Genomic DNA, 20,500 nt, shown 5'->3' on the forward strand with positions numbered 1-20,500 from the left:
TAACCCTTCTAGATAAATTTCCCAACATATATGCACCAGTGCGGTTTATGTGAAGGCCATCTGAGCGCAGATCCCTATCTCCTACCCATCCATTAGGATCTAGGAATCTCACTTCCAGTTTTCCACATCCCCACTCCATTGTCTCACTTAAATCCCCAATCACCTTCAAGTCGGTATCCCTCCTAAACAGTATTCCACTGATAATCTCCGCTTCCTTAAACTTCACCCGTACGGCATTTACCAGGTCCCACACATCCCCAACTATGTTGCTACTTATACCTGCTTGCCTTACGTTGTTAGAACTAACGTGAAACAGTACCACCTTCTCATTTCCCTCCTCCTCTTCTACTTTCCTCAACGTCTGCCTTAACCTAATTCCTGGTACGCGATCCTCCACACACTTTCCCGAGATGTCTAACGATGGAATCTCCCATGACCAGAGCCTCAACCCTACCCACCTCATTTGATCCCCTCCCCCCCTGGTCAGTCCTATGTTTCCTGACAGCTGCAGAAGCTACTTCCTCCTCCCTTTTCTCCATACCATGACCCTGTTCCACCTATCATTTCCTATCTACTACTCCACATTTCCCTTTCCTACCTGTTCCGTTTATCCTACTTCCACACTTCTCAGCAACAGTTCCCTGTTCATCTTCCCTCGGTTGTTCTACCTGCAGTGACTCGTACTGATTTCTCACAGACACTTGTCATGAATTTTGATCCTGAATGGAGCTCTTAGTCTGCAATCTCCTTCCCCTTAAAACATTAGACCACCTGTCTTCTACAATTCCCACATTTCCTTCCCATCCCTCTTTTACACCTACTGTATCCTGTACATTGTTTGGGGGAGGCCTACCTTCTTTCATATCCTCTGAGAGAATCCTAATTGTCTCCCTGAAACTCTCCAACTCCTCCCTCATAATCCTTAATGCCTGGCCACACCCACAGTTCCTACACTTGCACTCCTTAGTCAGTCTTTACCACGGCGAAGTATTTGTGCATTGTCAATCATTCGAAGTCTCGAGAAGGTCACATTACGGAACATCGTCTTTACAACATGAAGTGCATGTGTGTTGTTAGTTGTTCAAAACCTAAAGAAGGTTGTTGTAATGAAGTTAGATAAATTTAAACTGGTGTTCATGAACTTTAATTTGTTCAAGATAGTAGTTTATATCATGTCGAACTGGACACTTAGATTCTGAACACTTACCCGCGCTAATATGAGCATGCAAACACTCAGTTTTATATAAATGTGTTGAAGCATTTGTTAAATGGTTAAATTGAACAGTTATTTTGAAGTGTGACAGTAGAAGTCCACGCACATTCAGATAGGGCATCTTGGAACATAAATGAGAGTTTCTTTGGAATGGACTGCCAATTGCAGAGAAGTAACACAAAAATTAGTGTAATTATTCAGGTGATTTTGTTAATGAGACAATATTCTTGTGTTTTATGGACTATGACATGTGTACGTTAATCCTGGACATATTATGGTCAAGTTACATTTTATTTTACGTGCATTCAATCTACAAAGTGTGACATGTGCACGTCTATCACTGACACAGTCACGTTACGTTTCCTTTTATGTGGTTCATCATGTTGAACTTGAGTGTGTTTAAACATGAATAGTTATAATGCAAAGTGGAATGCCGATATACATAATTATTTCAACGAACAGGTTATCTTTTGTTGTAGTACAAAGTTATAATCACATTATGTTACTCATGGTGTTAGATATCGAACAAGTTCGAGGTGATCGTTTCGCAAAAGTGAAGGGCAATTCTTTAAGTTCATTTCATCGTGGCACGAGTTCATCAGGGATAAGGCAACATATTATGACCTGCAAGATTTCACAACAATGTCCACATCTCTCTTCACCTGGATTCAACATGTATAGGAGTTTGATGACCAACCAACCAGCAACCTTTTTCAAGGAGTGCTGCAGACCTGATCTTTGCTCATGGAGAAGTACACGATAAAAATATGTTTGTGGTCTTCTTGGATTTGGAAAAGGCTTTTTACAGCTTTCCAAGAGATCCCATCTGGAGAAGTCTAGAAAAACTAGCCATACCAGAATACCTTACTGGCAAAATCACAATGTTATACAATAAATGCTACAGTTGCAACAGAATTGGTGACGATCATTCAGAATGGTTTGAAATAACCTGGGGAATACAACAGGTAAGTGCTCTTTCACATCTGCTGTTTGTGACAGTCAGATGCTCTAAACAAGGACTTGGGGACAAAAAAAAGAAAGAACTAAATGAAGAGTTAAATGCTGATGTAGGTATTTGGGGGGATGCAGAAAAGGAGGTACAAGACCAGCTCAACAAATGGGTAGCCTAAAAGTGAGCAAAACAAAAACCATTGTCATGAAAATGAGTAGAGATAAAACTGGTTGCCAAATACATCTTGAGGGACATTTATTATTCATTTATAGAATGAGGAGTAAGGAACTGGAATCATTTATCAAGGGAAATGTTCAAAAAAATTCAGAGTTCTTTGAAAACCTTTGAAATCGATAGGGAATCTGCCACCTGGGCGACAGCTCTACATGCAGATCATTGATGATGAAAAATGAATGAGTAATAAAATACATGGTTTAAAGGTATTTGAATCACACTATAAAGGACATTCAAGTGACTGTGAGTGTTAATAAAGTGAAGAACTTAATTGAAGAGGAATTGAAGCCACAGTTGTATGTAAAGCTTATGTTCTGTTATTCATTTGAAAGATAAGGGCAAGGTAAATTATTAATCGATAACGTTTATGCCATAGCACAGATATCTGTTATGTTTGGTATAACGCGGGATTTGTGATGCAATCTCATTTTTCAAAATTTTTGTCTTTCATAATATATTCATATTCTTGGATGTATTTTTTCTCTTTCTCATTTTAACCATAACCTTCTCTTCATGTATGTAACCATCCCATGCACTCAATGTTCCATATTAATCCATATCGACACAAGAATTCATGCTCACCTATATTCCTAAACCCTTTTAAGGCACAAAGAGAAAAGGTAGTTTAAATTTGGCGACCAACAGGTGTGGCACGAGTTGGGCATGTTGGAGTGCAGTTTAAATTTGGCACCCATGTGGAGAGACTCAAATTGAGTATGCTGGAGTGCTATTTTGAAGATTACCTTCAACATGAAGATTCAATTTGAGTATGTTAGGGAGTAATTGACATTTTATGTTTGGGAATTATTGTTAATTTCAATTATTGGGAATTATATGTCAAGTCCAAATCATGCTCCTTCCTTCTCGATAATGACACCCCTTTTTGCCCTTCCCTCTAGCAATCTAATCCAAAGTATATCATATTACACAATAATATCTACATTCCATGTAGATTGTTTCTCACGCAGCAGCTGCTTTTCAGTGCAGTTTTTCTTGAAGCATCCTTCCCACTGTGATATTTACGTCTTCTGAACAATAAGCGATTCCAGTGCAGATATGCTTAATGTAAGCCTCACTTCTTTCTCAATCTTTGTCAACTGTCAGGTACACTTAACACAGCAAATACAACAGTACTGAAGGATTTATAGTGGAGAAGAGCAGCACCTGAGCGCCTTCATCCACAATGAATTTTACAACGTTTATGGGTAGCAAAAGGAAGTCACCATTGAATAAGTATTGTTGTCAACTCTCAAGCATTGAAACTAGGACAATTTAGGAGAAAAGCTTGAACATTTTTCCTTCTTTTCTTTTTTTTCCGTAGAAAATTATTTTTTCACGATGGCAGCTTTTCAGTAATTATTTCCCCTTTGACCCCAATTCCATAATCCTGAGGTGAAATCCATAATAATTACGGACAATCCGTAATAGTTGGCACTTCTGCACAGTGCTCCGAAATATCTCCAACTCCACTCTGAAACCCAGGGTCACCAACATAACGCAAGATGATTTTCATGTTTTCGTCGTTTGTTAGTGTACCACCTCTGGTTTCTTTGGAGTGCCCAAGGAAATGCTCGCTAACTATTCAGCATGCTCCTTACTGGGCGATGAATTAACCCGCCGGTGACCGTCAGAAACTCGCGTGTTGGAACGAACCTTGTGACTCTGCTCTGTAACCAAGTGCCTCATGATTCAGAGAATCCTGTACCACTTACCCCCAAAGATATTCCGACTGAAAAACTGTTCCACAAAGAGGAGGAAGAGACAGAAAGCACTACCAATACTGTGTTATGCAGGCAAATCACATTCTTCTAAACCTCATTTACCACATCAAGACATTGGATGCACCAATGGGAAGTTAATCAACAGAATGAGGTATTATTCCAAAAAAATTTTTATCCGATCAACAATAGTTTCCAACATACATGCTTCAACCTTAATACATAACCATGCTTCTTTCCAAAGGAATATTCAAATAGATTCATACCCTAATAACGACTTCAACCAAGGTTACGGTTTTGTAACAATACTTACGACTCAGGTGACCATAACAATTGAAGAAACCCCAACTCACACTGTGATAAATCTCTAGTCAATACAATTTGAGAAACCCATTTCACGCTGTGATCAATCCAATCTACAATTTGGATGTCTAGTCATTATAAAATAAATTAATTCATTGTTCGTAAATTCTGACAAAGTTAATGTACATATTGTACATACTGTACATATTGTAAACTATGTAAACAGCATAAGACCATTGTATTTAGTATTAAGTTAAGTTTACTATTAAGTTCCGATGTTTATAGTTTTAATTCTTGACCTTTAGTATTAGGCTGAAGATGCCCATAACTAGGGCGAAACATGTCCCTAACTGGTGTTTTTAATTCATGTAGAATTTAATCACTAAAAATATATACCGGTATTTGTATTGAAAAGGTGGACACAATAATTTTAATCTTGAAAGTGTTTTACTTATTGAATTTTTCCCGGCAAAGTGATGAACGTGGTGAGAGGTTCCACCATGACATATCAACAATGGACCTTACTGGACCTATATAACACTTTGTAATCAAGTTGATTCTGTGTGAAGTTCATAACATTTTCTTTTCCGATTAACCATCACCATACTCTCTGCCATGCTATTCAACTTGGCACTATCATTTGGAGTCACCTACTGAATTAGCTCAAGGAAACAGGAGCAAGCGCTAGCTAACGGAAATGAGTGGCTGCTTTATCTTTATTCACCAGAAATCTGGAGCACACACTCTGCTACTCGAGCAACTAGAATGTGTACTCAAGGTCACAAGTCTGCTGTGAGAGACTGCTACAGACCAGCAGTTTTTATTCACCTCATTGCAAGAGCCTGCTCTAAATTTGCGAGTAAAGACTGCGTGCTCATTTTTATTCACACCACCCATTACCATCCCATTGGTACTAATCACAAGTAGTTTCAAGGTTCTAATACAATCATCCCTTGGTCACCCCTTTTAGTCGTCTCTTACAACAGGCAGGGGATACTGTGGGTGTATTCTTCATCTGCGTCCCCCACCCACAGGGGGTCAATCATTTTTGCTGTACAGTATTTTACACTGGACTTACACAATGGTTGGAATCCAGGTACCAGGGTCAATGTGGGCTGAGTATGATGGGCGATTTCTGCTGATTCTTACAGTGATCATCCTCAAGCCAACATAAGCGGAAAAGCAATTTAAAATTGGTTTTTAGTACTCACTGCATGTAAGTCTACATTCATGTATAAAATTATTTAAAATAGCTTAATATAAACATTTGCAAAGAATATATTAATTTATTTTGCTCGTTTAACTGACCTGGTATTTATATGAATAGTCAGATTTACACTTATAGTTGCACTCTCATAACTAAAAAAACCGACATGCTAGGATAAATATGATTTCAGATTTGGAATCAGTGCAGCAATTTCAGTAAAAGGCACATGAAATTCTCAGTAGCAGACAAAAAAGGTTTTTTTTTTTTTTTTTTTTTTTTTAGACTAGTGTAATCAGTACATTGGAAAGTTTTCTAAACCAGTGGATAATTAATTCCAAGATACACGAGTGTTTTTCAACTTGCTCTCTCGTACATTCCTGCTGCCCCTACTGGCCAGTGTTCCAAGTGGATAATTCTTCAGTGGTGCAGCATTATTTTACGAGCCTCTAATGAATAAACACACACACAAAAAAAAAAGAAGTTGCAAAACTATTGTTTTATTAATATAATATGCCAGTTCTTATATTTGACAATTCAAAGGATATTTGTTCCCACAATAGATATGAAAAATTAATTTTTATGTCTTGCCTTCAACATTATACCTACTGATATATCAGAGCACGGACTTTTGAAATCAGAAGGTACTCTGAATATTTTGATTGCCACAAAGTTTATTACTCACAAATATAATCAAAATTATTAAATATTATTCCCCCAGCTTATTAGAGTTTGTTCTACACAGGAAAAATATTGTCTTATAGCAACCACTCGAAATGGCCTAACCAATCTGTGTTGACTTTCCTTCTAAGAAGAAAATATGTTTCTACATCTTCACATTTTCTTCTCACAGAACAGGAAGGTGAATGGACTTCAACACTATTACAGGCTGATTCAATCTTATTTTGTTTTGGGGGTGCTAGCACTTACACGTGGTATACAGTCCAGTAATCACTAACTTCATTATTAATATTAGCCCCTCTATGAAAGAACTTTGTTTTTCCTCCATGCTAATTAATTGATATATAATAATTGTCCACTTTACTGAAATCAATAAGAAATCACTGCCATAATTCGTGAAGTACCAATAACTTGTCAGAAATTTTGCATAGCATTCAGCATAAGTTATATTTTTCCATAACCTTATTTATATCTGCAAAAATTGACACCACCAAGGTTTATAACATTATAAGTAGAAATTATGCAAATCTTACTTGGAATGCCTTTCAGAGGAGAGACGCATTGCGATGTCCAGGAACTCACCAGCTCTTCTCCGGAAGTACATATACGTTTAGGTTATTAAACCTAACTAGAGATCGGGCCAGTTAGGAAGACGTCTGGTTGCGCATGCGCACTTTGGATGATCCAGCATAGCGCATCTCCTCCTAACAAAGCTCCTACTACAAGGACAGTTCAGTGCATAAGTTTACACTCAGCTGTCGCACGCTGCTTTCTAATTTCTCGTTGTGTAGTAACTGTGGTTAGTGGTGGTGAACGTTAGGCCTATCTGTGACAGTATGGAAGGCTTTAAAATTAGCCTGCATCGTAAGGTGCTAAAGAGTCAGACTCGTGCAGCAATCTCAAACATTAGAAACTTAATGGAAAGGGAGGCAATGGAAGAAAAGTTTGTGATAGATTGTAAGAAAGTGCAGGAAAGAGTAGTAGCAGCTGTTGGAGTGTCAGAAAGTTCCGTGGCATGGATCAAGAGCGAAAAACGATAAGCGATAAAATTAGGTAAACCTATGGATAGTCTTTTGAAACACCAAACAAAAAAACAACAAAAGAATGCGCACAAAGAATGTTACTTGAAGGTGCCGTACGTCGTATTGTCAACAATTTTTATTTAGTTCAGAAATGTTTACCTACAATTTAAAAAACTTGTGCAAAGTTAGAGAAAGGCTTAAAGTTCAAAGGATCCAATACTAGTGTCAAGCGAATCCTTCGATCATTAGGATATCATTGGGGAAAAAAATGAAAGATAACTAACAAGCCCATCCTAAGGGAAAAACAGGATATAAAATACAAAAGATTTGTTTATTTGAAAAAAAAAAAAAAAGAAAAAAAAACTGCCCAGTATTGGGCAGAGGATAGGCCTATAGTTTACACTGATGAAACCTATATACAAACATCCCATATACCAGCAAAGGCTGGTCTGATAATTCAATATCCGATATATTAGCGCTCATGTCAAAAGGAAAAAGACTTATAGTTGTACAAATAGTGAACATTTAATATTAACTTAAATATTATAATAAGTGGTCCGCCTATTCAATACATATATAATTTATTACATTTAGTACACGTTTTGTCCCCTAAGGGACATCACCAGCTATAATAAACTACAATAATATATCAGAATAACAAAATTACATTATTAAATTGGAAAGACACATCAAAGACATTATTGTATGACAACATTTAAAGTAAAATATTGGCAAACTTTGTTAACGTTGCAAGTCATATAATCAATGAAACTGGTTGAATTGTTCATTAAACTCTTGATGATAAAGTTCGTGGGAACGAACAGCTGTATACATAAAATCTTCAAATAATCATTGTTGTGAATAAGAACTCTTGATTTAAAATAGTTCTTTATGAAAGATCTATAAGATCTTTGATGGTCATTCCTTAATTTTTAATATAAGATTGAACGCTTCAGGATTTAAAGTCAACACAGGGCCGAAGCAGTAAAGTGTAATGTAATTTTGGTATTCTGATATATTATTGTAGTTTATTATAGCTGATAATACCCCTTAGGGGACGAAACATGTACTAAATGTAATAAATTATATATGTATTGAATAATCGGACCACTTAAATATAATATTTAAGTTAAACTTAAATATTCGCTATTTGATTTATAGTCAATACAATATTATCTAAATTGAAGCTGTTAAAGCTTGTTACATGTAATTGGAATTGTATATGCGCTGGCGGGGAAATGGGTTTCATCAAGAACTGTCTGCTAATCTGGAAGTCTGGCAGCAAGAGTGGCAAATACCACGATGACGTGAATAGTGACAAATTTTTGAAGTGGGTGAAAGATATGCTTATTCTTAATCTCTCACCTCGCAGTGTTCTCGTGATTGACAACAAGGAAGTAGATCGTGCTCCAACCACCAGCTCATGGAAAGTGACTATCTCCTGGCTAGTGAATAGGAACATTCCACACCGTGAGACGATGTACAAACACGAGCTTTATGAGCTTATTAAATTGCACAAGCCAGCATACAACACCTACGTCATAGATGAACTCGTGGAACAGTACGGGCACTCGGTCCTTCGACTGCCCCATATCATCCTGAATTGAACCGTATTGAAATAATGTGGGCAGAAGTGAAGAACTGGGTAGCTTCTCACAACTTCACCTTCACTATTGACAACGTACAGGAACTCGTTAGGCAGAAATTTGCATCAATATCCGCTGGAAGCGTAAATGTGAACCCACAAAGGTGGAGAAAGACTTCATGAGGGATGAGGAACCTCCTGAAGACATTGTAGAGTCCTTTGTGATCCAGCTGGAAGCCGACGACACATCCGGTGAGGACGAGAGGAGTGATGACAGAGGACTCAGTGGAATTGAAGAGCTGTAGAGGACATTATAAAACAAGTAGGCTATGTGCCCGTTTTGTGAAGATAGTATTATTTTATTATTTCAACTGTTATTTACGTTAACTTTGTATACATACGTTGTTGCCTTTTACTCAGCATATGTAGACACTTTATGGTGTTTCTTTTTATGAATTATATTTTGTTTCTGTACCTGAGAACCATTATATAGTTATATATATATCATATCGTTAAGTCACATTTCTTATTTTACAAGAGAGCAACAAAATCATGGGTTTAAGGAGCTAGGGACAAGTGATCATATAGTCTAACCCTGCTTTCTCGCCTTGTAGCAAAATTTATTACAGTGAAACTCTGTTAAGAAGTTTTCAATGGACTGCAAAAAAAAAAAAAAAACTTCTTTACCCTATACTCCGCACGGCCTTACTTCTAAATTGAAGTTTCGCAAAACAAATGAGCATCGCCTTCCCTCTGTTGCCAGCGCGCTACGCCTGCGAGAACAGCTGATGCAATATGACCGCGGTAAACAGCCCTTTTAAATTGTAATACAGTACTCAGAAAAACGAATGAATATGGATTGAAAGCAAATTCACAAGAACTACACTTTTTAACAATATCTGGCACTATAAGAGAATATATTATTAACAATAAAAGAGAATGAGGAAATAACACATCATTAACGGCTAATGGCTGGCACAGAAAGGAGGTTACGGCCTACAAAGGGAACACCCTACTGATCTCAGAGTCACTGGAACCCTCCAACAATGTGAAAAACACACTAAATATTGAAGGAAAATGCAAAAGATCGCGAACCGTACCGAATACCAAACACGCTGAGCGAGATAGGTTAACCACGTGGCGAATGTAAATATTAGAGTTGGCAACTAAGTTTCGAGATCATGCTTTGCCGATATAAATCGATATGAATGGCAGCTTGGGATTGGTTGGATGTCTATTCTTCAACGCATAACCACCAGACAGAGCCAAAATCTGCTAAAACATCAATTTAGAAGTAGAGCCGTACGGAGTATAGTACTGCCAAACGTCACGCTTGCGACTCAATAGTGTGTCACTAGAATGCCAACATCGCACGCGCGACGCATAGTACATGCATTCGCTTAATCAGTTATAACATCATTTATCGTTCACTTACACTATTTTAATAAGTACGACATTGAAGAGGAAGCTGCAAGTCTTTCATCATACATTCCTTACTAGCCGGAAATGACTCAGTCAAGGTCATGGTAGGTATAAAGTCAGCTACTCTTTCCTCATCCCCTTGTCGTCTCAGTTGCTATGCAACTTCGCGCTCGCTCGCCGTTTCGGTTTGTTGCTGTGAATATCTTTCAACAGATTGAGTTTATTTTTTAAATTGTTTCTTCTGAAGTGTAAACTTTCATCATGGATCGTGAGCTACGTGATTCACGTGATATTCGTGAAGTTCCTGGAGCTGACTGGGATGCTTCCTCTTCCAGTGACATTTTCTTTAGCTTATGATTCTTCTGATAGCGGAGAAGATTATATTCCAGAATCTGAAGTTGAAAGTGATTCTGACGAACAGAGCAGCCCTGCCGACGTTTTATTGGATGATACTGTTTCCGTAACACCAAAGTGGTGCAGGGTTTACCCACGTGAACAGGAGTTCGATGTTTCCGACAAGTTCCGCGTACGGGATCTTGGCATTAGGAACTGTCCTAGCCGAAACAGTACACTCATTATCTATTTCTACTTGTTCTTTACGCATTTTATTTGGAAGCACTTGGTGAAAGAAATAAAGTAATGACTATGTGGCGAAAGAAATTGCACCTAAAAGAGATTCTGGAGAAAATGAAGGCCTTTTATCGTATGCGATCCTGGTTTGATGTAACTGTCCCCGAAGTGAAAAAATACATTGCTATTCTAATAAACATGGGCTGCACCGTGATTGTTTTCATAAATTGCAGCATTCCTGGAGGCCTACGAGGCCTGGCAGGAAAATAAAACTCTCCGAGAATGACTCAGACTAGTGCTCGGCGGCTGACGGAACTGTGTGTAGCTCGGAATGTTTCGATTCTTTCGTGATTTTATTTCTGTGTTTAATTTTGAGAACTTAATATCTTTAAAACCTATAAGAAATTTCACGTGTTTTGTATATAGTGATTTTTGAAATAAGTGTTTTGTTATTACTAATGGTGAACTTGAAAATATGAAAAGACTTATTTTTTTTACTTTTCCAAAATTTTGATTGCCTGATATGCAACAGATAAGCAAGTAAATTATATAATACTTACATAAGCTTGTTAAATGAAGCTTTATGAGTAATATGGTGTGCTGTGTGTCTAACTTTTCTCTATCTAAGCGTGATTAAATTAGTTAAAATCATAAATGTGTAATGCATGCGAAAATGGCTTGACATTTAGGGAAAAACACTCGGCATTTCTAGGGTTAAGCAGGAAACTTCTTAAAAGGGGTAATGCCCAAAAACTTATTCTGTACTTTGAAATACATGTGAAACACACAGCCAACAGATTTCCTTGTTTGTGAACAATACCGAAATAGGCCGATATATAAGAGCTGCTAACAGAAAGCCACAATATAAAAATTCTATTATCATGACAATATTTTTAGAGATAATGTAAAATAACTGAACATACCGTATTATAAATATACTTGATAAGAGAAGGGAACATATTATATAAAACCTTGCACAAGAGATAAGAATAAATACTAAGAACATTAAAACAGTAAACAGGAACTGTACATCATGTAAATTCTGTACTGCATTAGACATTAAATACATTTTCAAACACAAAAGTCTTGGAAAAGAAACTGTCCAGGGTTGACTGTTTCATATCTTTACTGCTTTTTTGAAGTATAAACTTCTCTATTTCCCACATTGCCTTTATGTGTTCTGGCTCCCCATTATTGCATCTAATGCCTGCATATACTTTTCAAACAGGAAACTTGTCATCCAAGCTGACTTGTTGCTGGTGTACTTGCACGGTAAATTCTGTCATATTTTAAACAACGTGGCTTCCTAGACCTCCCTATCATCAGTTGAGGTAGTTTTTCAGTTCCTTCCATTAGCACCAACCAATAGCCTACTGTAACTTGCACTTTACTTAATTTTACCCCGTGGCAAGGTTCTCCCTTCAAAAGTAGACACATATCCGGAATAAGCTTGTAAAAAACTGCAAATTCATAGAGATTAAAAACCTTGCAAGGTTTGCTTATGTTAGCAGGCAGAACCAATTCTTTCCACGCTTCTGTTTCCTCTGCACTTACACACACTGCTTCGCCACAAATTGTTTTGCAAACGATGCCGGCTCCATTTTTAAAGCGGCCCAGCCACCCGTTCGACGCGGTAAAAGGTGCCCTTAATTTGCATGCGGCTTTCTCCTGCACAATAGTCCCACTGAAAGGTATGTTTAAATTTGCTGCTGTTTAAACCATATTAGCAGAGCTTGTTCTATTTCATCGTACTTTTCAGATTTAACTTCCTTGCAATTTGCTGAAGTATTACCTGCAGAAGTAAAGATCTCTTCTTTCTTCGCTATAATGCCATTCAATCTAGACGCTGGCATCCCCAGCTCCTTTGCCAAAGCAACACGGGAAAGTGTAGATGACTCCACTTTCCTTATAATCTCCACTTTGTCTTTTATTGTTAGTGCCTTTCGCTTGATCTCTTTCCTCCGAGTTCCGCTCATTTTCACTTAAAACGTTTGTACGTTGATATTACAAGTACAACTAACTTCACCGACTCCTATTCATACTAATTACGACGCTACACTATGCTTGGGAATCCGTAGCTTAGGCTTACAAGACGCAAAGACAAGACTTGTACTACAGTTTGTTAGCATGTGCTTTCTATCTTCCTCAAACACCCGACACCTGCTTCAAGGATAACGGCAGCAAATGAGAAATCTGCCAACTTATTCTTAGAGACTATTAGAACCTAGGCCTAAATCGCCCCTGCATTCCTACTGGTCGTCACGGCAACGGGCGTAGTTCCTGGCTGTTTCGCAAGTACCGCATGGCCAAGCCAGTATTGAGTTTATTCTCCTGCTTCAATCCTCTTCATGCTATAGGTAATGAAGAAAAGAAACACAGGTTCGAAGTTGCATAAATGAGTGCATGGAAAAAGTATCTGGGGTATTACGTGGGAGTGATAAAGGCGCAGTAGCAACGCTAGCACATCTAAACGTAAACAGTTTCTTTCCCCGCGAGAATTTTATATCATGTCTCCTCATCCTTGTGCTATGTTCTAATAATGCGATGTAATAATTACGAGTGACACGATAATACAATGTTTAGCTCGTATAAAGCTAAAATTAAAAATAACTTTCAATTTTATGCCAACACGTGGTATTGCAATGCCTCTGTGTGACTCCCACCAACACCCAGTTGGCAATCAACATTCGTTCAACTTCGTAGACGTTCGGGATCTTTCGGCCAGCTGTTTGGCAGCATGTGTATCAGCTGGCAAGTCGGCTGTTTCCTGCATAGAGTCGGGAAGTTGTTTTCGTTCATCTCACTAATAATGGACACGGAAAATCTTATCAGTTTAGTTCAAAAACGTAATTTCCTCTACGACAAAACCCAAGTATTATTGCAACAACAACGTAAGAGAGAATGCCTGGAAGGAAATACGCAAGGGAATGAAAAATCAAACAGGTTAGAATATTCAATTTTGTGATAGATTAACAGTAATGTTGTGGACAAATACACTTTACAGTTTTTAATTAATGTTTAGGCCACCTCGATTAAAGACTTCACCCCGTCGCGGCCCGCAAATTACTGCATTAAAGTTTTATCAAACCATCCATTGCGTGCTTTATGTTTCCCACATGGAATCCCGTTCTATTCTATTCTGCTAGATGGAACGGTGGAGTGGAAATTTTGACTGATGGGTTCGATTTGATTCCGCAAGGTGAGAGTGAGCATCTGGTGTCCGTGTTGTCATAGCGTGACGTAGTATGGCCTTCGCAAGCCCGCACAGTTTCTGTGACACCAGAGACACACAGCGAGCACGTGAACAGTCTAACACAGGGTGCAACTTGCGTGGAGACTGGAGGGTTCTAACCATGGGCTGCTTTGAGTGGACGTTTTCTATCTCAAGGGGCTCTAAAATATAAACTGTTTAACCGGGAAATATATTTACAACAGAACACATTAAATGGGAAAAATATACATAAATCTTAATGCAAATGATCAAGGGACCAAGAATATCACACTTCTTAGGCGGGAAAACTTATGCGGGAACTTCTTAACCGAGTTTCACTGTATTATGATATTATTATTATCATCATCGACTTATTTTGCATGGCGTGAGTCAGGCTATAAAGCCTGTTGTTATACCAAACCATATTCTACAATGTACATCTACAGCATCGTAAAGTTAATTTTACATCTCATTATAATTTAAAATAATGGCTACGCAAATTAATACACGAAAAAGATTTTGACAGCTACTATAATAAGAGGTTAAATTACGTTCTAACTCCTTAAATCTATATATCATATGTAATGCTCGTAAATATATTTATTTCGGTTAGGTATGCCTGTAATTTATAGCTGAAAGGGAATTCCACTAAATCTGTGAAGTGTTACATGTTAGTTATAACAAATATTTCAGGTCAACTGTACGTCGCCACAACACCAAGCGAGAAGGGGAAGCCAGCGTTCTCGCTCCCACGGCCCTGCTTTCTCACTCGTACACTTCCCCTCACCGGCTGTCTTCCTAGCTGGTCCGATCTCTAGCAAGATACCCGTGCTCCACTACGGTTTTAAAATGAAAGATATTATTCAAAATTTTACATTTTGGAGAGTCTACTGTCGATTGAACCTGTAAAATACACTCTCAGTTCGTACGTCAAATGGTTTTGGGGAAATGATTATTAATTTTCTTATCTAACAGATATTTGAACCCTGTACAGAAGAAGTGGAATGTTTTAAAACCCTATCTTATTAAACCTCTAAGATGTAAAAGCGATCAACCTGTGATATTTAGATGTTGTTCGTTGAACAGTAATGGAGGAATGAATGTTTAAAAAATATTACTTAACATCTAGGACATAGAAGACTACCCTTAATATAAAATTTTAAGATTGTGCCTGAAACGGTTTCAAAAGAAGGGATATTGTGGTTTTTTAGTGTCAACCAACATCTAAATCCCTTAGGGGAGAAATATTTTGAAGTATATGATATTTTACATCTAGGACATATACGAAGAAACTTCTCGTAAAATTACGAATTTGTAGGTCAAACAGTTTTGGAGGGATGAATAATTTTGTTTGCGGAGATAACTCCATTTAACACCTTAAGGGTGAGGTGTTTCAAAATATTTCCTAATTCACACCAAGGATTTAAAATATATATGGCTGTTTGGAATTTTGTCTTCGTAGTTAAACGGTTTCGGATGAAGGAATGAATATCTCTGTTTTTGGATCTTAACCCCCATTTACATTTAAATTTGTCTCAAACTTTGATATTTAGTACGATTTGAAATTTTAATTTTGTAATTCAAACGGTTTCGTAAAAGTGAATCCCCCAGCCAAAACCTCCCAGAGGTGTATTGTTTTAAGACCTTTTCTTGTTAAAAATCTAAAGCACACAGGAGCAACCATCATGTGAAAATTTAACCTCGTATGTCAAACTGTTTCATAGAAATTGGATATTATGTCATCAGAACTCATCCCCCAGTCAAAACATCTTAAATGTGTGTTGCTTTAAGATGAATTTTTAGTTAAAATGTAATCCACATAGGAGCATTCATTAGGTGAAGTTTCAACCTCATATGTCAAGCGGTTTCAGATAAATTGCCTTTTTGTCATCAGGCCCCAAACTCCAGTCAAAACCTCTTAAGAGATATATTGTTTCAAGACCACTTATCATTTAAAATCAAAAATATATAGGACATGTGAAATTTCAACCTCGTCTGTTGAACGGTTTCAGAGAAATAAATGTGTGTGTCATCGGACATCACCCCCAGTCAAGACCCCTTAGGGGTGCATTGTTTTTAGACCACGTTTTATTAAAAATCTTTTAGATATAGGAAAATCAATATGTGAAATTTGAAGCCCATATTGGCAAACGGTTGGAGAAAAATTAATATTTATTATGTTGTCAGCCCCCACCCCTAGTCAAAAACCTTTAGGAGTGGATTATTTTAAGATTGTTTTATTGAAAATCTAAGACATACAGGAGGAGCCATCATGTTAAATTTCAACCTTATATGTAAAACGATTTCAGAGAAAGGAATATATTTGTTTTCAGGTATTAAACCCCATTTTACCCTTAAGGGCTGAATTTATTTCTCAATTTGTCCTATTTAACACCTAGTACATAAAGAAGCAATCATAGAGTGCCATTTCAACTTTTGTGTGGTCATGAGTTTCGGAAGAATGAAATTACTTCACCCTCCCCCACTTTTTCACTGAAGATGGCTCAAGCAAGTCTAAACATGTTTGAATTTGATTACTCCATCAATGATGGAATTATATGACATGTTGAATTGGGAGGATACACTTAATTTTTCCTTTGTAAAGTGAAAAACATTGGAAAATCATCTTCAGGGCTGCCGACAGTGGGATTCGAACCCACTATCTCCTGGATGCAAGCTCACAGCCGCGCGCCCCTGACCGCATGGCCAGCTCGCCCGATGTCTTCAGTTTTAGAGATATAAGTATCCTCATAAAAATTATTCAACTGCTTCACTTCTTTATCCCCCCCCAAACACGGATTTTCACAGAACAAAGAAATGTGTTTCCCAGATATGCCTTTACTGGCAGGACCTAGTGTTTACAGTGCACTATGTCTTCTGGTATAGGCTAGAGCAATTTTGTTACTTTCATTGACCTGTCGTAGTCTTATCCTTGGCTCTGACAATATGAAAGTGACTGAGGTATGAGTGATGCTAGTAATGCCATTCCTTATGCACCCAGTCCCTGCTATGAATGGTGTGAAAATGTTGATCATAGGGTCGGTTGATGCATGCATTTCAGTGGACTTGGCAGACTGAAATGTAATAGCAACTTCTGGCTCGGTGAGGAAAGCAACAGGAAACTACCTCACTCCTCATTTCCCTAGTATGCCTCTTCAGTGATGCCTAGGCCATCTATGACAGCTGATGGCGGAGCTGTTGAGGATCCAACCAGCCTCAGGGCTGACGACTGAACATACACATACACATTTTTAAAGATTCCCAAAATTTCATTTCTTTCTGTCCAGTTGCTTTGGCTCAGCGATGATGAATCAGTCAGTCAGTCAGTCAGTCAGTCAGTCAGGACATTTTACTTTATATATATATAAAGAACAGCACTCGCTATTGTTCATTGCCGAAGTAGTAAATTTAGTTAATTGCATTCCTATTGGCCAAAGTAATGTCAATTGCATCTATCATGATAATTGTATTGTTACCAACCCTGACCAAAGAAAAACATAAATAAATAGAACATGTAAAGGAAACGATTATAATTTATCGCCCTAAGCCAATCTCTGTCATGAGAACAGAAAAAAGTATGAATTTACCTTTCTACTACTAGCCCATATAGCACTGCTATCGCTGTAAGCCAATCTCTGTCATGAGAACAGTGGCTCCTTTGGGGCCACACTCTCTTCGAGGGGCTTTTATCTATGGCTGCAGCGCGTACTGTCCACATAGCAAGCTATTTTTTTTTTTGCTAGGGGCTTTCACGTCGCGCCGACACAGATAGGTCTTATGGCGACGATGGGATAGGAAAGGCCTAGGAGTTGGAAGCGGCCGTGGCCTTAATTAAGGTACAGCCCCAGCATTTGCCTGGTGTGAAAATGGGAAACCACGGAAAACCATTTTCAGAGCTGCCGATAGTGGGATTCGAACCTACCATCTCCCGGATGCAAGCTCACAGCCGCGCGCCTCTACGCGCACGGCCAACTCGCCCGGTACACACACACATGGCAAGCAAAAATGTCGTAATTCACTTTTCAAATTAGTGCTCGTCTTGGTTCTAATCGACAAATGGGAGTGTTATATCTATGAATTCTCAATATCTTCGTCCCTCCATCATGACTAGTGTGGGAAGTTCAAATGGGAATATCGAGGTGAAAAGTATATTGTAATTTTACACAAACATTTTTGTTGAAAGAAAGAAAGCAATAATTATATTAATTGATGAGATAGCACCGAAAAATGGGAGTACTATGTCTGTGAATTCTCAACATCTTTGCCCATCATGACTAGCACGGGCAGTTATGGGAAAATGGAGGTGAAACGTATATCGCATACCTGCCAACTTTCAAAAAGAGAAATCCGGAAGATCCTTAAGTGGATTTTTTTAAACACGCGCGAGCGTAACAGTCTTGGGACGTAATGAAAAAGGACGGCAGGGGGAGGAGAGATTATAAACAATACTAATACAAGTCAGATATAGTAGAACCTCGATGCATCGTTCCTGGAATTGTCGTTTTCCTGTATTCATCGTTGAATTTATTCGGTCCCAACAATGTTCCATATAAACCAATGTTAAATTTCCCCGCATCTATCGTTTCTCAAACTATCATTTTATCGCATCGATCATTGAAAAATTATTTTTCCTCAGTCACAATTTTCCTGCATTGATCAATCGTGCATAAGAAAAATATACGCAAGGTTTTTTATTTATTTAGAGGGACTGCTCAACACTCTTAGCATATAATAGCGGCAACCTGTTACGCGCGAATGTACATGCGATTCGGAGTTAGCAGTCTTGAACAAGGATCTTGTAGGCTGAGTGTTGTGCACAGGTTATTCACGCGTAACCTTACTACGAGCCTCCCGGTCCAACGCTTCTCCTCGGCTCACTAACCAACCCCTAGAAGTATTCTTGTTTACAAGAATTAAAACGTAGACAGCGTAAAACCCAAATTTGCCACCATTTTCTGTGTTAGCATAGGCTGGCTAGGGCTGCCAACTTCGTTGAAAATAAGAGAAAATCGTGCAGTGCGCCAGATACATTTTAATTAGTCACAGGGTGATTAATCGCGTCGCACCTTGTGGAGTGTGAGGAATGCTAGAGGCCTGTTGACCGTTTTGTTGCCCTCTGCCCAATAGTCTCATTACAAGCCGGACCTAACCAAGCCAGACCAATAATTTTTTCTCAAAGCCTAGTCTTGTAACTAGTTCCTATGTTGGCAGCTTCGCACAAGCTGCTGTGACATCGTTCGAGATGCGCAGCATTGAATTTCTAACCTCTGTGACATCGTCGGAGCTGAGCTGCGGGAGCCGCGACGTGTTGGGTATCAAACCTATCGTTCGCAAAAGGACTATGGAATTTTTTCCTAAATACAGGTTATCACCGTAATATCCACGTGTATCTTTAATTTGCAAAGAAAGAACTGACTGTAAAGGTTTTCAATTATTACGAAATGTAAAACGAAACGGCGTAAAAGTCACGCCCTTTATTTTCATCTCGTAAGCCTACATATCATGGCTGCAACATATTCATACCGGTATGTATAGTATAAGCTGAATGGTTAGTACGTGTTGGCCTTTGGTTCAAGGGGTCTCGACTGCATCGAGGAATTTAAATTTCCTTGGTTAATTCCAACGGTTGGGGGGCTGCCTGCCGAATTAAACATTACAATTCATCTTAGGTAGGGCAGCATTTTCATATGCGCGTATATCACCTATCATGTGTCAACTCGAAAGATCTGCACCCGGCTCCGGAAGCCACGCGTCATTGTTTTTATAATAATAATAATAATAATAATATAATGAAAAATGTCCCAATACAGTACCTGTATTTTATTATTTTGTTTTCCCCCTATTTATTATGTTGCCCACATTTAGTTTTCCCGTATCCGTCGTCATTCTCCCCTGCCCCCCGAAAAACGATGCATCAAGGCTTTACTGTATATGTTATGATCACCCCTGAAATTAAATACACAAAGTTACATCTTGATGAGTGCTCATCTGTTTTCACTTAACACTGGGAACACTTTATTGATTGTAAAAAACAAGGAAATTAAGCAGAATATGCCTCCTGAAAAGACTGATAATATAGTTTCTTAGTTGAAATCATTAAGAAAACCACTAAAAATAGCTTAGAAATTCGTCACACAATTCCACGAGTTTCATAACTACAGCCAATGTTACACACACACACAAAAACAAAGCCTTTCAGTTGCTAAGAAGCACGACGCAGTTATTCAAGTTGTTTTATATAAATTCACAGCCTGCTGCTTTTCACGGATTTACCTTCAAAATCGCAGCCTGCTACTTGTTTGGGAACATCTCGTTGAATGGGGTAGCAGTTGAGGTAGAACAAGTGACAAAAGCACGGTGATAATCGATACATTTACCGGTCGAA

General features: G+C 38.2%; 1 protein-coding gene across 3 annotated transcripts in view; it reads right to left on the reverse strand.

Annotated features, from left to right (window-relative positions):
* KLHL18 (Kelch like family member 18) overlaps positions 1–20,500 on the reverse strand; it is a 278,350-nt gene that overhangs the window by 250,462 nt on the left and 7,388 nt on the right. The gene's annotated exons all lie outside the window — the stretch shown is intronic.

Source organism: Anabrus simplex, chromosome 2 (assembly GCF_040414725.1).
Source record: "Anabrus simplex isolate iqAnaSimp1 chromosome 2, ASM4041472v1, whole genome shotgun sequence".
NCBI lineage: Eukaryota > Metazoa > Arthropoda > Insecta > Orthoptera > Tettigoniidae > Anabrus > Anabrus simplex.